We start from the raw sequence: 21381 nt of genomic DNA on the forward strand, positions 1-21381 counted from the left end.
AAATAATTTTCCATCCCCTCACTTTCAATCTGAAAGTGTCCTTAGGTCTAAAATAAATCTCTTGTAGACAGCAAATAGATGGGTCTTATTTTTTTTTATCCATTCTGATACCCTATGTCTTTTGGTTGGCGCATTTAATCCATTTACATTCAGTGTTATTATAGAAAGATATAGGTTTAGAGTCATTGTGATGTCTGTAAGTTTCATGCTTGCAGCGATGTCTCTGGTACTTTGTCTCACAGGATTCCCCCTTAGGATCTCTTGTAGGGCTAGTTTAGTGGTGGTGAATTCCTTCAGTTTTTGTTTGTTTGGGAAGACCTTTATCTCTCCTTCTATTCTAAATGACAGATTTGCTGGATAGAGGATTCTTGGCTGCATATTTTTTTTTTTGTTCATCATATTGAAGATTTCCTGCCATTTATTTCTGGCCTGCCAAGTTTCAGTAGAGAGATCCATCACTATTCTTATCGGTCTCCCTTTATGTTAGAATACGTTTATCCTTAGGTGCTTTCAGAATTTTCTCTTTATCCTTGCATTTTGTCAGTTTCACTATGATATGTCATGCAGAAGATCGATTCAAGTTACATCTGAAGGGAGTTCTCTGTGCCTCTTGGATTTCAATGCCTTTTTCCTTCCCCAGATCAGGGAAGTCTCAGCTATGATTTCTTCAAGTATACCTTCAGCACCTTTCCCTCTCTCTTCCTCTTCTAGAATACCAATCATGCGTAGATTATTTCTCTTTAGTGCATCACTTAGTTCTCTAATTTTCCCCTCATACTCTTGGATTTTTTTATCTCTTTTTTTCTCAGATTCTTCTTTTTCCATAATTTTATCTTCTAGTTCACCTATTCTCTCCTCTGCCTCCTCAGTCTGAGCTGTGGTCATCTCCATTTTATTTTGCAGCTCATTAATAGCATTTTTTAGCTCCTCCTGGCTGTTCCTTAGTCCCTTGATCTCTGTAGCAAGAGATTCTCTGCTGTCCTTTATACTGTTTTCCAGCCCAGCGATTAGTTTTATGACTATTATTCTAAATTCACTTTCTGTTGTATTGTTTAAATCATTTTTGATCAGTTTGTTAGCTGCCATTATTTCCTGGAGGTTTTTTTGGGTTGAAATCTTCCGTTTGGTCATTTTGGATAGTCCCTGGAGTGGTGCGGAACTGCAGGGCACTTCCCCTGTGCTGTCTTGAATAACTTGTGTTGGTGGGCGGGGCCATAGGCAGACCTGATGTCTGCTCCCAGCCCACCGCTGGGGCCATAGTCACACTGGTGTGTACCTTCTTTTCCCCTCTCCTAGGGGCGGGATTCACTGTGGGGTGGCGTGGCCCTTCTGGGCTACTTGCACATTGCCAGGCTTGTGGTGCTGGGGATCTGGAGTATTAGGTGGGGTGGATCGGCAAGGTGCACAGGGGCGGGAGGGGCAGACTGAGCTCGCTTTTCCTTTGGTGATCTGCTTCGAGAGGGGCCCTGTGGCACCGGGAGGGAGTCAGAGCTGCCACTGGAGGGATGGATCCACAGAAGCACAGCGTTGGGTGTTTGCGCGGTGCAAGCAAGTTTCCTGACAGGAACTGGTTCCCTTTGGGATTTTGGCTGGGGGATGGGTAATGGATATGGTGTTGGCAAGCACCTTTGTTCCCCACCAAGCTGTGCTCTGTTGTCAGGGGCTCAACAACTCCCCCTCTGTTGTCCTCCAGCCCTCCTGCTCTCTGAGCAGAGCTGTTAAGGTTATAAGTTAACCTTATAGCCTTCCGGATGTCAAGTCCAGCTTGCTGTCCAAACACACTCCATCTGGCCACTCTGCTTTTGCAAGCCACACTCAGGGTCTCTGCTTTGCTGGTGGGCTGCTCCTCCTCCAGGCTCCCTCCAGCCAGTCCCTGTGGCTCGCATCGCCTCTCCACCCTTCCTACCCTCTTCTGTGGGCCTCTTGTCTACACTTGCCTCTGGAGAATCCATTCTGTTAGTCTTCTGGTGGTTTTCTGGGTTATTTAGGCAGGTGTGGGTGGAATCTAAGTGATCCGCAGGACGCAGTGAGCCCAGTGTCTTCCTATACCACCATCTTCAAGCCCTGAGATTTGTTTTATTGCCTAATATGTGATCTATGCTGAATAATATTCCATGTGCACTTGAAATCAATATGTAATATGCTGTTTTAGGATAGAATGTTGTGACTATAACTGTTCACTCCACCTGATCCAATATGTTTTTCAAAGCCACAGTTTCCTTGTGGATTTTCTTTCTAGAATATCTGTCCATTGGGCGCCTGGGTGGCGCAGTCGGTTAAGCGTCCAACTTCATCCAGGTCACAATCTCGCAGTCTGTGAGTTCAAGCCCCGCGTCAGGCTCTGGGCTGATGGCTCAGAGCCTGGAGCCTGTTTCCAATTCTGTGTCTCCCTCTCTCTCTGCCCCTCCCCCGTTCATGCTCTGTCTCTCTCTGTCCCAAAAATAAATAAATAAACGTTGAAAAAAAATAGAATATCTGTCCATTGATGTAAATAGGGTATTAAAATCCCATACCATTATTATATTTTTATCAACTATTTCCTTTATTTTTATTATTAACTGATGTATGTATTTTGGTGCTCTCGTGTTGGGTGCATAAATATTTATATTTGTGATATTTTCTTGTTGGATTGTCACTTATAAGATTATACACTGTCCTTCTTTGTCTTTAAGAGTGCTTGTTTTAAAGTTTATTTTGTCCAATATAAGTGTATCTACATTGGCTTTCTTTTGACATCCTTTCACATGATGAATAGTTCACAATCCTTCACTCTCAATTTTCATATATCTTGGTCTTAAATGATTCTCTTCGAGGCAGCATATAGATGGGTTTTGCTTTTATCTTTTCAATCACCCTATGTATTTTTATTGTAACATTTAGTTTATTTACATTCAAAGTAATTATTGATAGGTATTTACTTATTTTCATTTTGTTACTTGTTTCATGGTTGTTTTCATAATTTTTTTCTGTTACTTTCTTCTAGTGCCTTCTTTCCTTATGGTTAGTTGTCTTTTTTTAGTGATATACTTGGATACCTTTCTCTTTATTTTTTGCATATATGTTACTGATTTTTGATTTGTGGCTACCAGTTGGTTTCTAAATAACATCTTCTGCATATAAAAGTCTATATTAATTTGATGGTTGTTTAAATTGGAATCAATTTTTTACTCCCAACCCCATGTTTTAGGTCTATGATATCATACTTTACATCTTTTTATTTTTAGATTCCCTCGACTGATTTTTTTAATTTAATTTTATTTATTTTTTAATTTAATTTTATTTTAAATTTATATGCAAATTAGTTAACATATAGTGCAACAATGATTTTAGGAGTAGATTCCTTAATTCCCCTTACCCATTTAGCCCACCCCCCAAAAATCCCCTCCAGTAGCCCTCTCTTGGTTCTCCATATTTAAGACACTCTTATGTTTTGTGACCCTTCCTGTTTTTATACTCATTTTGCTTCCCTTCCCTTGTATTCATCTGTTTTGTATCCTAAAGTCCTCATATGAGTTTAGTCATAAGATAATTGTCTTTCTCTGACTGACTAATTTCACTTAGCATAATACCCTCTACTTCCATCCACATAGTTGCAAATGACAAGACTTCATTCTTTTTGATTGCCGAGTAATACTCCAATGTATATATGTACCACATCTTCTTTATCCATTCATCTGTCGATGGATATTTGGGCTCTTTCCATACTTTGGCTATTGTTGATAGTGCTGCTATAAACACTGGGGTGCACGTGACCCTTCAGAAGAGCATACCTGTATCCCTTGAAAAAATACCCAGTAGTGCACTGGCTGGGTCATAAGGTAGTTCTATTTTTAATTTTTTGAGGAACGTCCATACTGCTTTCCAGAGGGGCTGCACCAACTTGCATTCCCACCAAATTGCAAAAGAGATCCTATTTCTCCACATCCTCACCTACATCTCTTGTTGCCTGAATTGTTAATGTTAGCCATTCTGACAGGTGTAAGGTGATATCTCATTGTGGTTTTGATTTGTATTTCCATGATGATGAATGATTTGGAGCATTTTTTCATGTATCGGTTGGCCATCTGAATGTCTTCTTTGGAGAAGTGTCTATTCATGTCTTTTGCCCATTTCTTCACTGGATTATTTGTTTTTTGGGTGCTGAGTTTGATAAGTTCTTTATGGATTTTAAATAATAACCCTTTATCTGATATGTTGCTTACAAATATCTTCTCCCATTCTGTCAGTTGCCTTTTAGTTTTGCTGATTGTTTCCTTCGTTGTGCAGAAGCTTTTTATTCTGATGAGGTCCCAGTAGTTCATTTTTGCTTTTGTTTCCCTTGCCTCTGGAGACATGTGGAGTAAGAAGTTACTGTGGCCAAGATCAAAGAGGTTTTTGACTGCTTTCTCCTCAAGGATATTGGTGGCTTCCTGTCTTTCATTGAGGTCTTTCATCCATTTTGAGTTTATTTTTGTGTATAGTGTAAGTAAGTGGTTCAGGTTCATTCTTCTGCATGTCGCTGTCCAGTTTTCCCAGCACCACTTGCTGAAGAGACAGTTTTTACTCGATTGGATATTCTTCCCTGCTTCATCAAAGATTGGTTGGCCATACTTTTGTGGGTCCATTTCTGGGTTCTCTATCCTGTTCCATTGATCTGAGTGTCTGTTCTTATGCCAGTACCATACTGTCTTGATGATTACAGCTTGGTAGTAGAGACTGAAGTCCATTATTGTAATTCCTTCTGCTTTGATTTTCTTTTTCAAGATTCTTTTGACTATTTTGGATCTTTTCTCGTTCCATACAAATTTTAGGAATCTTTGCTCTAGCTCTGTGAAGAATGCTCGTGTTATTTTGATAGTAATTATATTTAATATGTAGATTTATTTGGGTAGTATTGACATTTTAACAATATTTGTTCTTCCTCTCCAGGAGAATGGAAATTTTTTCCATTTTTTGGGTCTTCTTCAATTTCTTTCATAAACTTTCTATAGTTTCAGTGTATAGTTTTTTCACCTCTTTGGTTAGATTTATTCCTAAGTATTTTATGGTTTTTGGTGCAATTATAAATGGCATCAATTCCTTGATTTCTCTTTCTGTTGTTTCATTGTTGGTGAAGAGGAATGCAACCGATTTCTGTGCATTGATTTTATATCCTGAAACTTTTCTGAATTCATGGATCATTTCTATCAGTTTTTGGTGAAATCTTTTGGATTTTCCATGTAGAGTATCATGTCATCTGCGAAGAGTGAAAGTTTGACCTCCACCTGGCTGATTTCGATTCCTTTTATTTCTTTGTGTTGTCTGACTGCAAAGGCTAATGCTTCCAATACTATGTTGAATAACAGTGGTGAGAGTGGACATCCCTGACTTGTTCCTGACCTGAGGGGAAAGCTCTCAGTTTTCCCCATGAGGATGATATTAGTGTTGGGTCTTTTGTGTATATGGTTTGATGATCTCGAGGTATGCTCCTTCTATCCCTACTTTCTGGAGGTTTTTTTTTTTTTTTTTTTTTTTTTTTTTAATCAAGAAAGGATGCTGTATTTTGGCAAATGCTTTATCTGCATCTATTGAGAGGATCATATGGTTCTTGTCCTTTCTTTTATTGACTTGATGAATCACGTTGATTGTTTTCTGGATATTGAACCATCTCTGCATCCCAGGTATAAATCCCACTTGGTCATGGTGAATAATTTTTTTAATGTATTTTTGGAGCTGGTTGGCTAATATCTTGTTGAGGATTTTTGCATCAATGTTCATCATGGAAATTGGTCTATAGTTCTCCTTTTTAGTGGGGTCTCTGTCTGGTTTCAGAATCAAGGAAATGCTAACTTCATAGAAAGAGTTTGGAAGTTTTCCTTTCATTTCTATTTTTTTAACAGCTTCAAGAGAATAGGTGTTAACTCTTTTTAAATGTTTGGCAATATTACCCTGGAAAGCCATCTGGCCCTAGACTCTTGTTTTTTGGGAGGTTTTTTATTACTAATTCGATATCTTACTGGTTATGGGTCTTTTCAAATTTTCTATTTCTTCCTGTTTCAGTTTTGTTAGTGTATATGTTTCTAGGAATTTGTCCATTTCTTCCTGATTGCCATTTTATTGGTGTATAATTGCTCATAATATTCGCTTACTGATGTCTTTATTTCTGCTCTGTTGGTTGTGATCTGTCCTCTTTTATTCTTTTTTTTTAATTTTTTTCAATGTTTATTTATTTTTGGGACAGAGAGAGACAGAGCATGAACGGGGGAGGGGCAGAGAGAGAGGGAGACACAGAATCGGAAACAGGCTCCAGGCTCTGAGCCATCAGCCCAGAGCCTGACGCGGGGCTCGAACTCACAGACCGCGAGATCGTGACCTGGCTGAAGTCGGACGCTTAACCGACTGGGCCACCCAGGCGCCCCTGTCCTCTTTTATTCTTGATTTTTTTTATTTGGGTCCTTTCCTTTTCCTTTTTGACCAAACTGGCTAGTAGTTTATCAGGTGTGTTAATTCTTTCAAAGAACCAGCTTCTGGCTTCATTGATCTGTTCTACTGTTTTGTCTTGTTTGCTTTGGTTTAGTTTGGTTTGTTTTTGATAGCATTGATTTCTGCTCTAATCTTTATTATTTCCTGTCTTCTGCTGGATTGGGTTTTAATTGCTGTTCTTTTTCCAGCTTTTTAAAGCATAAGGTTTGGTTGTGTATCTGAGATCTTTCTTCCTTCTTTTGGAAGACGTGGATTGCTATATACTTTCCTGTTATGACTGCCTTTGTTGCAAACCAGTGTTCTGGGGTTGTGGTGTTATCATTTTCATTGGCTTCCATGAAATATTTAATTTCCTCTTTAACCTTCTTGGTTAGCCCATTGATTCTTTAGTAGTATATTCTTCAGTCTCCAAGTATTTGTTACCTTTCGATTTTTTTCTTGTGGTTGATTTTGAGTTTCATAGAATTGTGATCTGAAAATTTGCACGGTATGATCTCGATCTTTTTGTACTTTTTGAGGGCTTCTTTGTGTTCCAGTATGTGGTCTATTCTGGAGAATGTTCCTTGTGCACTGGAGAAGAATGTATATTCTGCTGCTTTGGGATAAAATGTTCTGAATATATCTGTTAAGTCCATCTGGTCCAGTGTGTCCTTCAAAGCTATTGTTTCCTTGTTGATTTTCTGATTAGATAATCTGTCCATTGGATTAAGTGGGGTCTTAAAGTCCCCTACTGTTATGGTATCAGTATCAATGAGTTTATGCTTGTGATTGATTTATATATTTGGGTGTTTTCATATTTGGAACATAAATGTTTACAACTGTTTGGTCTTCATGTTGGATAGACCCCTTAATTTTGATATCATGACCTTCTTCATCACTTGTTACAGTCTTTATTTTAAAGTCTAGATTGTCTGATATAAGTGTGGTTACTCCAGCTTTGTTTTGTGGACCATTAGCATTATAGATGGTTCTCCATCCCCTTATTTTCAATCTGAAGGTGACTTTAGGTCTCAACTGTGTCTTTTGTAAACAGCATATAGATCGGTCTTGTTTTCTTACCATTCTGTTACCTTACCTGTGTCTTTTGATTGGATCACTTAGTCCATTGACATTTAGAGTGTGTACTGAACGATATGAATTTATTGCCATTTGTTGATTGTAGAGTTGGAGTTTCTGGTGGTGTTCTCTGGTCCTTTCTGATCTTTGTTGCTTTTGGTCTTTATTTATTTCTGTGTGTGTGTGTGTGTGTGTGTTTTCATCTTTTCTCCCCTCAGAGAGTCATCCTTAAAATTTCTTGCGTGGAAGATTTAGTGGTCACAAACTTCATTAATTTTTGTTTGTCTGGGAAACTTTGTATCTTTCCTTCTATTTTTAATGACAACCTTGATGGATAAAGAATTTTTGGCTGCATATTTTTCTGATTCATCACACTGACTCTATCCTGCCACTCCTTTCTGGCCTGCCAAGTTTCTCTGGATAGGTCTGCTGCAAATTTGATGTGTCTTCCCTTGTATGTTAGGGGCTTTTTTCCCCTTGCTGCTTTCATGATTCTCTCCTTGCCTGAGTATTTTGTGAATTTGACTATGATATGCCTTGTTGATGGTCGGTTTTTCTTGATTGTAATGGGAGTCCTCTGTGTTTCCTAAATTTTGATCTGTGTCTTTCCCCCAGTTAGGAAAGTTTACCACTATGATTTGCTCACATAACACTTCTACACTTATTTCTCTCTCTTCCTCTTCTGGGACCCCTATGATTCTCATGTTGTTCCTTTCTAATAAGTCACAATTTCCCTAATTCTTTATTTAATATGAAATTTATTATCAAACTGGTTTTTATACAACACCCAGTGATCATCGCAACAGGTGCCCTCCTCAATGTCCATAACCCATCCTCACCTCCCTCCCAATCCCCATCAACCCTCAGATTATTCTCAGTTTTTAAGAGTCTCTTATGGTTTGGCTCTCTCCCTCTCTAACATTTATTTTCATTCCCCTACCCATGGTCTTCTGTTAAGTTTCTCAGGATACACATAAGAGTGAAAACATGGAATCTGTACTTCTTTGTATGACTTATTTCACTTAGCATAACACTCTAATGTTCCATCCACGTGGCTACAAAAGGCCATACTTCAATCTTTCACATTGCCACGTAGTATTCCATTGTGTATATACACCACAATTTCTTTATCCATTCATCAGTTGGTGGACATTTATGCTCTTTTCATAATTTGGCTATTGATGAAAGTGCTGTTGTAAACATTGGGGTACAAGTGCGCCTATGCATCAGCACTCTTGTATCCCTTGGGTAAATTCCTAGCAGTGCTATTGCTGGGTCATAGGGTAGATCTATTTTTAACTGTTTTAGGAAGCTCCACACTGTTTTCCAAAACAGCTGAAACAGTTTGCAAACAGCTGAAACAGTTTGCAAGAGGGTTCCCGTTTCTTCACATCCTCACCAGCATCTATAGTCTCTTGATTTGTTTATTTTAGCCACTCTGACTGACGTGAGGTGGTATCTGAGTGCGGTTTTGATTTGTAATTCCCTGATGAGGAGTGAGGTTGAACATCTTTTCATGTGCCTGTTGGCCATCTGGATGTCTTCTTTTTTTTTTTTTCAACGTTTATTTATTTTTGGGACAGAGAGAGACAGAGCATGAATGGGGGAGGGGCAGAGAGAGAGGGAGACACAGAATCAGAAACAGGCTCCAGGCTCCGAGCCATCAGCCCAGAGCCCGATGTGGGGCTCGAACTCACGGACCGCGAGATCGTGACCTGGCTGAAGTCGGACGCTTAACCGACTGCGCCACCCAGGCGCCCCTGGATGTCTTCTTTAGAGAAGTGACTATTCATGTTTTCTTCCCATTTCTTCACTGGATTGTTTTTCAGATGTGGAGTTTGGCGAGTTCTTTATAGATTTTGGATACTAGCCCTTTGTCTGATATGTCGTTTGCAAGTATCTTTTCCCATTATGTCGGTTGCCTTTCAGTTTTGTTGATTGTTTCCTTTGCAGTGCAGAAGATTTTTATCTTCATGAGGTCCCAATAGTTCATTTTTGCTTTTAATTCCCTTGCCTTTGGAGATGTGTGAAGTAAGAAATTGTTACAGCTGAGGTTAGAGAGGTTTTTTCCTGCTTTCTCTTCTAGGGTTTTGATGGTTTCCTGTCTCACATTCAGGTCCTTTATCCATTTTGAGTTTATTTTTGTGAATGGTGTAAAAAATGTTCTATAGTTTTCATTCTTCTGCATGTTGCTGTCCAGTTCTCCCAGCACGATTTGTTAAAGAGACTGTCTTTTTCCCACTGGATATTCTTTCCTGCTTTGTCAAAGATTAGTTGGCCATACTTTTGTTGGTCCAATTCTGGAGTCTCTATTCTCTTCCATTGGTCAATGTGTTTTTGTGCCAATACCATGCTGTCTTGATGATTACAGATTGTAGTTGAGGCTAAAGTCTGAGATTGTGATGCCTCCTGCTTTGGTCATCTTCAATATTACTTTGGCTATTCAGGGTCTTTTGTGGTTCCATAAAAATTTTAGGATTGCTCGTTCTAGCTTCGTGAAGAATGCTAGTGCAATTTTGATTGGGATTGCATTGAATGTGTAGATAGCTTTGGGTAGTATTGACATTTTAACAATATTCATTCTTCAAATCCATGAGCATGGAATGTTTTCCAATTCTTTATATCTTCAATTTCCTTCAAAAGCTTTCTATAGTTTTCAGCATACAGATCTTTTACATCTTTGGTTAGTTTTTTTCCTAGGAATTTTATGATTCTTGGTGCAATTGTGAATGGGATCAGTTTCTCTATTTGTCTTTCTGTTGCTTCATTATTAGTGTATAAGAATGCAACTGATTTCTGTACATTGATTTTGTATCCTCTGACACTGATGATTTCATGTATTAGTACTAGCAGACTTTGGGTGGAGTCTATCGGGTTTTCCATGTATAGTATCATGTCATCAGGAAAAATTGAAAGCTTGACTTCATCTTTGTCAATTCCGATGCTTTTGATTTCCTTTTGTTGCCTGGTTGCTGATGCTAGTACTTCCAACACTGTGTTAAACAACAGCGTTGAGAGTGGACATCCCTGTCATGTTCCTGATCTCAAGGGCAAAGCTGTCAGTTTTTCACCATTGAGGATGATTTTAGCTGTGGGCTTTTCATAAGTGGCTTTTATGATGTTTAAGTATGTTCCTTCTATCCCGACTTTCTCGAAGGTTTTAATTAAGAAAGGATGCTATTTGTCAAATGCTTTTTCTGTATCGATTCACAGGAACATATGATTCTTATCTTTTCTTTTATTAATGTGATGTATAACATTGATTGATTGGTGAATGTTGAACCAGCCTTGCAGCCCAGGAATGAATCCCACCTCATCATGGTGAATAAATCTTTGTATATGCTGTTGAATTCGATTTGCTAGTATCTTGTTGAGAATTTTTGCATCAATATTTATCAGGGATATTGGCCTGTTGTTCTCTTTTTTTGCTGGGTCCTGTCTGGTTTGTCTGGGTCCTGCTGGCTTCCTAGAATCAGTCTGGAAATTTTCCTTCCCTTTCTATTTTTTTGGAACAGCTTGAGAAGAATAGGTATTATATCTGCTTTAAATATCTGGTAGAATTCCCCAGGGAAGCCATCTGGTCCTGGACTCTTATTTGTTGGGAGATTTTTGATAACTGATTCAATTTCTTCGCTGGTTATGGGTCTGTTCAAGTTTTCTATTTCTTCATGTTTGAGTTGGAACTGTATGGGTGCTTAGGAATTTGTCCATTTCTACCAGGTTGTCCAGTTTGTTGGCAAATAATTTTTCATAGTATTCCCTAACAATTGCTTGTCTTTCTGGGTGATTGGTTGTAATAATTCCATTTTCATTCATGATTTTATCTATTTGGGTCATTTCCCTTTTCTTTTTGAGAAGCCTAGCTAGAGATTTGTCAATTTTGTTTATTTTTTCAAAAAAAAACCAACTCTTGGTTTCATTGATCTGCTCTATAGGTTTTTAGATTCTATATATTTCTTTTCTGCTCTGATCTTTATTGTTTCTCTTCTTCTGCTGGGTTTGGGGTGTCTTTGCTGCTCTGCTTGTATTTCCTTTAGTTGTGCAATTATATTTTGTATTTGGGATTTTTCTTATTTCATGAGATAGGCCTGGCTTGCAATGTACTTTCCTCTCAGGACTGCCTTCGCTGCATCCCATAGTGTTTGCATTGTTGTACTTTCAATTTCATTTGTTTCCATATATTTTCAAATTTCTTCTCTGATTGTCTGATTGACCCATTCATTCTTTAGTAGGGTGTTCTTTAACCTCCATGCTTTTGGAAGTTTTCCAGACTTTTTCCTGTGGTTGATTTCAAGTTTCATAGCATTGTGGTCTGAAAGTGTGCATGGTATGATCTTAATTTTTTTGTACTTATGAAGGGCTGTTTTGTGACCCAGTATGTGATCTATCTTGGAGATTGTTCCATGTGCAAACCAGAAGAAAGTATATTCTGTTGCTTTGGGATGCAGAGTTCTAAATATCTCTGTTAGGTCCAACTGATCCAATGTATCTTTCAGGGCCCTTGTTTTTTTATTGATCCTGTGTCTCAATTATCTATCCATTGTTGTTAGTGGAGTATAAAGTCCTCTGCAATTACCACATTCTTATCAATAAAGTTGCTTGTGTTTGTGATTTTTTTTAATATTTCGGGGCTCCTGTATTCAGCACTTAGACATTTATAATTGTTAGCTCTTCCTGATGAATAGACTCTGTAATTATTATATAATACCCTTCTTCATCTCTTGTTACAGACTTCGACTTCGTCTAGTTTGTCTGATATATGTATGGCTACTCCAGCTTTCTTTTGACTTCCATTAGCATGATAGGTAATTCTCCATCGACTCACTTTCAATCTGAAGATGTCCTCATGCCTAAATTGAGTCTTTTGTAGACAGCAGATAGATGGGTCTTGTTTTTCTATCCATTCTGATACCCTATGTCTTTTGGTTGGAGCATTTAGTCCATTTACATTCAGTATTATTTTGGAAATATATGGGTTTAGAGTCATTGTGATGTGTGTATGTTTTATGCTTGCAGTGATGTCTCTGGTACTTTGTGGTCCTTGCAACATTTCACTCACACAATCCCCCTCAGGATCACTTGTAGGGCCAGTTTAGTGGTGATGAAGTCTTTCTGTTTTTGTTTTTTTGGGAAATCTTTATCTTTCCTTGTATTCTGAATGACAGACTTGCTGGATAAAGGATTCTTGGCTGCATATTTTTCCCGTTCATCACACTGAAGATTTCTTGCCATTCTTTTCTGGCATGCCAAGATTCAGTAAATAGGTCTGCAACTACTCTTATGTGTCTACCTTTGTAAGTTAGAGCCTGTTTATCCCTAGCTGCTTTCAGAATTTTCTCTTTATCCTTGTATTCTGCCAGTTTCACTATGATATGTCGAAGATTGAATCCAGTTACCTCTGAAAGGGGTTCTCTGTGCCTCTTGGATTTCAATGCCTTTTTCCTTCCCCAGATCAGGGAAATTCTCAGCTATGATTTGCTCAAGTACACCTTCAGTCCCTTTGTCTCTCTCTTCCTCTTCTGGAATTCCTATGATACAAATATTGATCTGTTTGATTGCATCACTTCGCTCTCTAGTCTCCCCTCATACTCTTGGAGATTTTTAGCTCTCTTTTTCTCAGCTTTCTCTTTTTCCATAATTGTATCTTCTAATTCACCTATTCTCTCCTCTGGCTCTTCAGTCCTTGCTATGGCCACTTCCATTTTATTTTGCCCCTCATTTATAGCATTTTTGTAGCTCCTCATGAGTATTTCTTAGTCTCTTGATCTCTCTAAGCAATAGATTCTCTGCTGCCCTCTATGCTTTTTGATGCCCAGCGATTAATTTTATGACTATGATTCTAAATTCTTGTTCCATTATATTGCTTAAATCATTTTTGATCAATTCGTTATCTGTCACTACTTCCTGGAGTTTCTTTTGAGGAGAATGATTCCATTTTCTCATTTTGGGTAGTCCCTGTGGTGGCTCCAAATTGTAGGGCACTTCCCCTGTGCTGTCTGGAGTAACTTGTGTTGGTTGGAGGGGCCGCAGTCAGATGTGATGTCTGCCCCCAGCCTACAACTGGGGCTGCACAGACTGGTGTGTTCCTTATCTTCCCCTTTCCCAGGGGCCGGACTCACTGTGGAGTGGTGTGGCCCTTGTCTGGGCTACTTGCACAGTGCCAGGCTTGTGGTACTGCTTTGATGGGTTCTGGCATATTAGCCGGGGTGGATCCACAAGGTGCACAGGGGTACAATGGACAGGCTTAGCTGGCTTTGCCATAGGTAGTCACCTGTGGGAGGGGCCCTGAGGCACAGGGAGGGAGGCAGTCCCTTTGGAGGGATGGATCCACAGAAGCACAGCAATGGGCCTTTGTGTGGTGCAAGCATGTTCGGTGACTGGAACTGGTTCCCTTTAGAATTTCTGCTTGGGGATGGGAGAGGGAGATCAGGCTTGCCAGTGCCTTTGTTCCCCTGCCAAGCTGAACTCTGTCCTCCGCTACTCAACAACTCTCTCTCCTGATGTCCTCTCACCCTCCACACTCTCCAAGAGCAGAGATGTTTACTTTAACATTCCAGTTTTTTAGTCCCACTGGCTGTCAGAACTCACGGAGGTCAGCCCCTCTGCTTTTGCAAGCCAGACTTCAGGGGCTCTGCCTTGTTGGGCAGTGTGCCTCTTCACTGCCCCGCTCCCTCCCGCCTGTCCTTGTAGTACACACCATCTCTCCCTCCTTCCTACTCTTTTCCTTGGGCCCCTTATCTATGCTTGGCACTTCAGAATCCATTCTGCTAGTCTTCTGGTGGTTTTCTGGGTTATTTAGGCAGATGTGGGTTGAATCTAAGCAATAAGCAGGATGAGGTGAGCCTAGCTTCCTCCTACACCGCCATTTTCCAAAAATGGTCCTGATTGCTCTAATTCTTAAATTGTGCTCTCTTTCCTTAGGCTCACTCTTTTTTTTCTGTATTTTTTCTGCAAACTCATTCTCCATAAGTTTGCTCTCTATATCACTGATTCTTTTCTGCTTCATCCATCCTTGCCACTGTGGTATCCATTAGAGATCACAGCTCAGTTATAACATTTTTTATTTCATCTTGACTAGATATTACTTCTTTTATCTTCACAGAAAGGCATTCTAATCTATTTTCAACTCCAGCTAGTATTCTTATTCTCGTGATTCTAAATTCTGTTTCAGACATCTTGCTTTTATCTGTGTTGCTTAAGTCCTTGGCAGTCGTTTCTTCCTGCTCTTTCCTTTAGGGTGAATTCCTTCATTTCATAATTTTGAAGGGAGAAAAGGTATTAATGAGGTATTAAAAAATTAAAAGTAAAAAAATTAAAATTAAAAAAATATATTAACATTAAAAAATTAACAACACACACACACACACACACACACAAATCAGATAAATGATGCTAGATCCTAGGTGTGTTTTGGTCAGGTGCTGAAAGTGGATTGATATATTAGAGAAAAAAAAAGTGGGAAAAAACAGGAAATATTTTGAAAATTTGAAAGAATGGATACACTGAAGTAGACCAAAATGAAATGATTGTAGTAAAATAGAATTTGAAAATTTTACACAAAAGTAAAAATATAGTAGACAAAAATTAAAGAAAAATATTTGTAATAAAAATTGAGAATAAAAATTATTTTTTCTCTTCTGTATTCAAGAAAAAGAAAAGAAACAAAAAAGAGAAAAAAGTGAAAAAAAAGAAAACTGAATACATGGACCAGCTAACAGACTGAAATACACCTGAAATTATTTTGTTTTCCACTAGAAGTCAAAGTATGAAGTGCTTTATAGTCCATAAACTAAGCAGGTGGTGAGACTTTTGCTCTTGAAGAGATACGTCTCACCATTGAGTGGGGCTTGGTGTAATGGCTCTGTTCTCCACTAGGTTGCGTTGCTTAGTTTACTGGGGTGGAATGTTGTTGCGCTTGTAGGTGCATACGTTCATGTGCAGGAGCAGTGAAAATGGCATCACCCAGCTACCCAGTCTCTAGTATTGAAACTCTGTTCTCCCCACTCAGCAACTGCACACCTGTCATTTGTGTTCAGCTTCCTTCCACCCCCTGCTTATACAGTCTGTGATCAAGCCCCAAGAAGTACCCCCCTCCCGAATTTTGTCTCAGGTGCGGCTGTTTTTCCTGACCCCTTTCTTCTGAGGGACTGCAGGTTTGACCTGTCCTGCCCCTCTGTGGAAGGTCTTACTGATAAATGGCCGGGTGCCGGCAGTACCCAGGAACATTTGTGGGACCGTGCTGCTGCCGATGCCCAGAGACTGTGGCTGGGTGCCAGCCCACCCCAGAAAAATTTTGCAAGACACTGTAGCAGCAGTGTTTTCAGGGATTATGGACAATCACAACACACATCTGGCACCAGGTTTCATCCTTAATGTCCTTTTTTCAGCACCAACGAATGTGGCTATTCTCTGGGGTATGCTGGAACCAGGATTCTCATAGCCTTTACCAAACGTCCTTCCAGCAGTGGAACCGCTTCTCCCTGTGTGGCTCTAGAGCCTCCTGGCCCTCACTCTGCTTCTGGGAATTGCCCTTCCCACCAAAGCACTGCCAGGTATTGAGCTGTGTGCGAAGTTTCAGATTCTGTGCTCCCCTCTGTTTATATTCTGAATAGAATTTAAACCCTCTCCTTTCTGCTTTTTCCCTTTTTAGTTCTGTCCCTGTGGCTGTTCCCAATTTTCCACTTTCTCTCCAGCTGCTTTTGGGGGGGTGCTTTTCCCATATTCTCCCCCACCATCTCCATCCTCTCTCCACACCCAAAAGTGGCTCCCTGCCCTCTGCAGCTTCTCTCTCCCCAAGTTCACCTCTCCGTGCCATGTACCTGCTGAATTCTGTGGTTCAGGTTGTGCAGATTGTTGTGTTAATCCTCAGGTCAGTTTTCTATGTGTTCAGGATGGTTTAGTGTTGTTCTGGCTGTATTTCATGGATGTGAGACACACAAAAAACTTCCATGGTGTTTGGCCATCTTGGCTCCTCACAGCTCCTTGACTGATTTTTACAGATATACTTATTTTGACTGTTTTTTTTTTAATTCCTTCTCTCATTCTTAGTGATGGTCTTTCCTTTCCATGCAAAATTCCCTTTAACATTTATTGTTGGATAGTTTTAGTGCTTATGCATTCTTTCAACATTTGTTTCTCTGGGATGCTCTTTATGTCTCCTTCTATTTTAATGATAGCCTTGTTGGATTGAGTATTCTTGGCCGTAGATTTTTTTTTCCTTTTCAGAACCCTGAATATATCATGTCACTCCTTTCTGGCATGCAATGTTTCTGTTGAAAACTCAGCTGATAGCCCAATGGGTTTCCCTTGTATGTAGCTGTTTTCTTTTCTCTTGTTTTTTTTTTTTTTTCAACGTTTATTTATTTTTGGGACAGAGAGAGACAGAGCATGAACGGGGGAGGGGCAGAGAGAGAAGGAGACACAGAATCGGAAACAGGCTCCAGGCTCCGAGCCATCAGCCCAGAGCCCGATGCGGGGCTCGAACTCCCAGACCACGAGATCGTGACCTGGCTGAAGTCAGACGCTTAACCGCTTAACAAGCCCCGTCTTGTTGTTTTTTAAAGTCTCTCTTTATAACACCCTTTTGCCATTCTAATTACTATATTTATTGGTTTGGAGCTCTTTGTATTGATTTTGGGGGGAGGGTTGGCTCTCTGTGCCTCCTGCATCTGGATTTCTGTTTTCTTACTCAAATTTGGAAAGTGTTCAGCTATTACTCTTCAAATACATTTTCTGCCCCTTTTCTTTCTTTTCTCCTTTTGTGATCCCTGTCATGCAAATGTTAGTTCACTTAATAGTGTCACAGAATTCCCTAGGTCTATTTTCATTTTGTATTTTTTTTATCTCACCTGCTCAGTTTGATTATTTTACATTACTCTATCCTCCATGTTGCTGAATTTTTCTTCTATTGCTCTAGTCTTCTATTTATTCCATCTATGTATTTTTAATTTTTAATTTTATTTACACTTTTTAATTTTATTTATTATATTATTTATCTCTGATTGGTTCTTTATGTTTTCTATCTCTTTGTTAAGGGTCTCAGTCATGTCCTCCACTTTTTTTCTCAAGACTGGTGAGTATCTTTATGATTATTACTTTAAATTCTCTCAGGCATCTGATCTCTGTTTTGTTTAGGTCTCTTGCTGTAATTTTGTCCTCTTCTTTCATTTGGGATATATTCCTCTGTCTTTTCATTTTATAACTATGTGCATTATTGAACGTTAGGAAAGTCAGCTATGACTCCTGATTTCAACAGTAGTGGCCTTATGAAGAAGTGGACTTATAGTGTCCTGCAGTGCAATGTCCACTGTTCACCAGGACCTGGTGTTTTAGCGGTGTTTCCTATGTGTTTTGTTTGTGCTCTGCTGTTGTGGCTAAGCCACTTTTTCCTTCATTCTAGTCATCTGCAGTGGTTCTTATTGCCTGTTGTGAGCAGTGTTTCTTCCCTGTTGTGTTAGTTGGCCAGTCTGGGGTTGAGTTCTCAGACCAAACATTTTCCAGAGATACAGTAGCAGCAAACTTCAGGGTACTTTCCCTGTGTTTTCCCCTATGGAGCTTTCATTGGTAGCTGGGGCTTGCAATCAGACCAGCTGTCTTCTCCCAGCGCACTGCTGAGAGTGCAGTTTTCTGGTGTGTGTGGTTATCTTCCCTTCTCCCTGGAGCAAGAGTCACTTTGGAGTGGTGCTGACCCTTGTCAGGGTTGCTTGCACACTACCAGGCTTGTGACCTCACTCTGGGTGGGCTCTGGTCAAGAGGGCATTGAAGGGGGTGGATCTGCCAAAGTGTTGGGAGAGGGGAAGGATGCACAATGTTTGCAAGTTAGGTAGTAAGTGTTGGCATGTGCCAGTTCCTACAGGTGGCCATGTGTTTATGCTGGGGGGTCAAGAGAGGGAAATGGTACCTACCAGCTCCTTTGCTCCTGGAGAAGTATCTCAAGGATCTTTGCCCCTCCAGCACACACTCTGAGATTAGTACACAAATCACTCTCCCATAGTCCCTAGTAACTTTTCAAATTGCTCTTTCTATGCTGTATCTCCTCAGGCTGTTTACTGTCCTATCTCTTTAATTGGGAATTCTGTTTCCTCTCACCCTTCCATCTCTTTATGGAGCTGAGTCTGCTGATTTTTAAAGTTCCAGGCTTTTAATACTTCTGCTTATAAAAACTCACATAATTCAGTCCTCTGGTTTTTGAAGACAAATGTTATGGGGATTCATCTTCCCTAGTGGGCTTTCTGGTATGAGGTTCTGTTTCTGTCCCCTCTCCTGACCAATGGTTCCCCTCCCTCCATTTAACTCCTAACCAGATCTTCACCTTTCCTGCCATCTTCAATGTGCCCTCTTCTCTACATTTAGTTGTGGAGTTTGTTTGCCAGTCTTTGGGTCATTTTCTTAGTTATTTATAATGATGTGAATGTTATCTAGTTGTATCTGTGGGATGAGATAAGTTTAGGGTCCTCCTACTTCACCATCTTTCCTAGAAGTCTTCTAAATGCTTAATATTTTTAATCGAAGGAGGATCATACAAGTTATTAAACTTGAGATTAATCAGTCCTATAGTATTTTAGTGGTCTAATCAATGTATCTTACTCCTTTGGCCCATTACTTTGGAAAGTTTAAGTTAGGCTTTAAAGTTGCATTAAGAAACCATCATATGATTACAAAGAAGATTTGATATTATAAGATACAGAACTAATAAAATATAAATTTTAGAGGCTACTTCATAATGCTTTACTAATTTAATTTCTTGAAAGTTTTCATATAACAAAACTACTTTATTATATTAGTACTATAATGCTTTTAGCTAAAAAAGTTTTATCTTTATTCCACTTCAGTTGTCATCTTAGACTTTATCCTTGCATGGAATTTCCTTGTTTCCTTAATTGTGCTCCTTCTAGTTCTATGATTGTTATATTATTACATTTTAATAAATTGCTCAATGCCTTATTGGTCTGGCTATACTAGGATTCTATTCCAAATGTTTCAATTACATTCTTACCAATTCCCTGAGCTTCCTAACTTCTTTGACCTTGCACTATACCTACCGTGCTGAATCCCTACCCTGAATTAATCCAAGAAACAATTTTAAAAATCTCTTTCCTGATTTGTGCATGTTGCTTCAAGAAAGACTTATCAACATTCTGATTTGATAAACTGAGTATCCATGATATAAAATTTCAACTGTGCCCCCACTTTGAATTCTTCCTTTCATTTCTAAATAATTCTCTTTACTGAATCCACTGCAGCGACTATATAAAAACTTTTCTGAACCCTTCAATCCCTTTAATCCTTCACAGTTATTGTCAAATTTCTTCAATAATAAATCTATATTTGCTGCATATTTACATTTTGTTTTTTTCCCAACGCTTTTCATTCGGAGTTCAACATCTAGCATGCTATAAAAAACAAAAAGTCATTACAAAACACCACTTACCATAACCCTCCCAATTATCATCCTAATTGATTATCTGCATAATTAATTATCCTTGAGAACACTTTATTCTTACATTTTATTTTTCAATAATTTCTGTGATGTTCTTCTCATCTTTTTTCTTCTTCTCTTTTCTCCTTGAATATTCTACTGTCTTTTTCAGGGAGTCCTCTTCTGTGCCCTTATTTTATTTATTTAAATTCAACTTATTTAACATACAGTGTAGTCTTGGCTTCAGGAGTTGAAACCAGTGATTCACCTCTTACATATGACACCCAGTGCTCATCCAAAAAAGTCCCCTCCCTAATGCTCTTCACCCATTTAACCCATCCTCCCACCCACCACACTTCCAGCAGCCATCAGTTTTTTTCTCTGTATTTAAGAGTTTCTTATGGGTTGCCTCCCTCTCTTTTTTTATCTTATTTTTCCTTCCTTTCCTCTATGTTAATGTTGTGTTTCTCACATCCCACATATGAGTGAAATCATATGATATCTGTCTTTCTCTGACTGACTTATTTTGTTTAGCATAATACACTCTAGTTCCATCCATGTTGCTGCAAATGGCAAAATTTCATTCTTTTTCATCACTGAGTAGTATTCCATTGTGTGTGTGTTTGTGTGTGTGTGTGTGTGTGTGTGTGTGTGTGTATACCACGTTTTTATCCATTCATCAGTCGATGGACATTTGGGCTCTTTCCATAATTTGGCTATTGTTGATAGCACTGCTATAAACATTGGGGTGTATGTGCCCCTTTGAATCAGCATTTTTGTATCCTTTGGATAAATACTTAGTAGTGCAATTGCTGGGTCATAGGGTAGTTCTATTTTTAATTTTTTGAGGAAACTCCATACTGTTTTCTAGAGTGGCTGCACCAATTTGCATCCCCATCAACAGTGAAAAATGGTTCCCCTTTCTCTGCATCCTTGTCAACATCTATTGTTGCCTAAGTCATTAATTTTAGCCATTCTAACTAGTGTGAGGTGATATCTCATTGTGATTTTGATTTTGATTTCCCTGATGATCAGCAATGTTGAACATTTTTTCATGTGTGTTAGCCATCTGGATATCCTCTTTGGATAAGTGTCTATTCATGTCCTCTGCCCATTTCTTCACTGGATTATTTGTTTTCTGGGTGTTGAGTTTGATAAGTTCTCTATAGATTTTGGATACAAACCATTTATCCAATATGTCATTTGCAAATACTTCCTCCCATTCCGTTGGTTGCCTTTGAGTTTTGTTGATTGTTTCCTTTGCTGTGCAGAAGCTTTTTATCTTGATGAGGTCCCAATAATTCCTTTTTACTTTTATTCCCTTACATCTGGAGACATGTCAAGTAAGAAGTTGCTGTGGTTGAGGTTTTCTCCTATAGGATTTTGATGGTTTCCTGTATCACATTTAGGTCTTACATCCATTTTGAATTTATTTTTGTGCATGGTGTAAGATAGTGGTCCAGGTT

Source organism: Felis catus, chromosome X (assembly GCF_018350175.1).
Source record: "Felis catus isolate Fca126 chromosome X, F.catus_Fca126_mat1.0, whole genome shotgun sequence".
NCBI classification, from domain to species: domain Eukaryota; kingdom Metazoa; phylum Chordata; class Mammalia; order Carnivora; family Felidae; genus Felis; species Felis catus.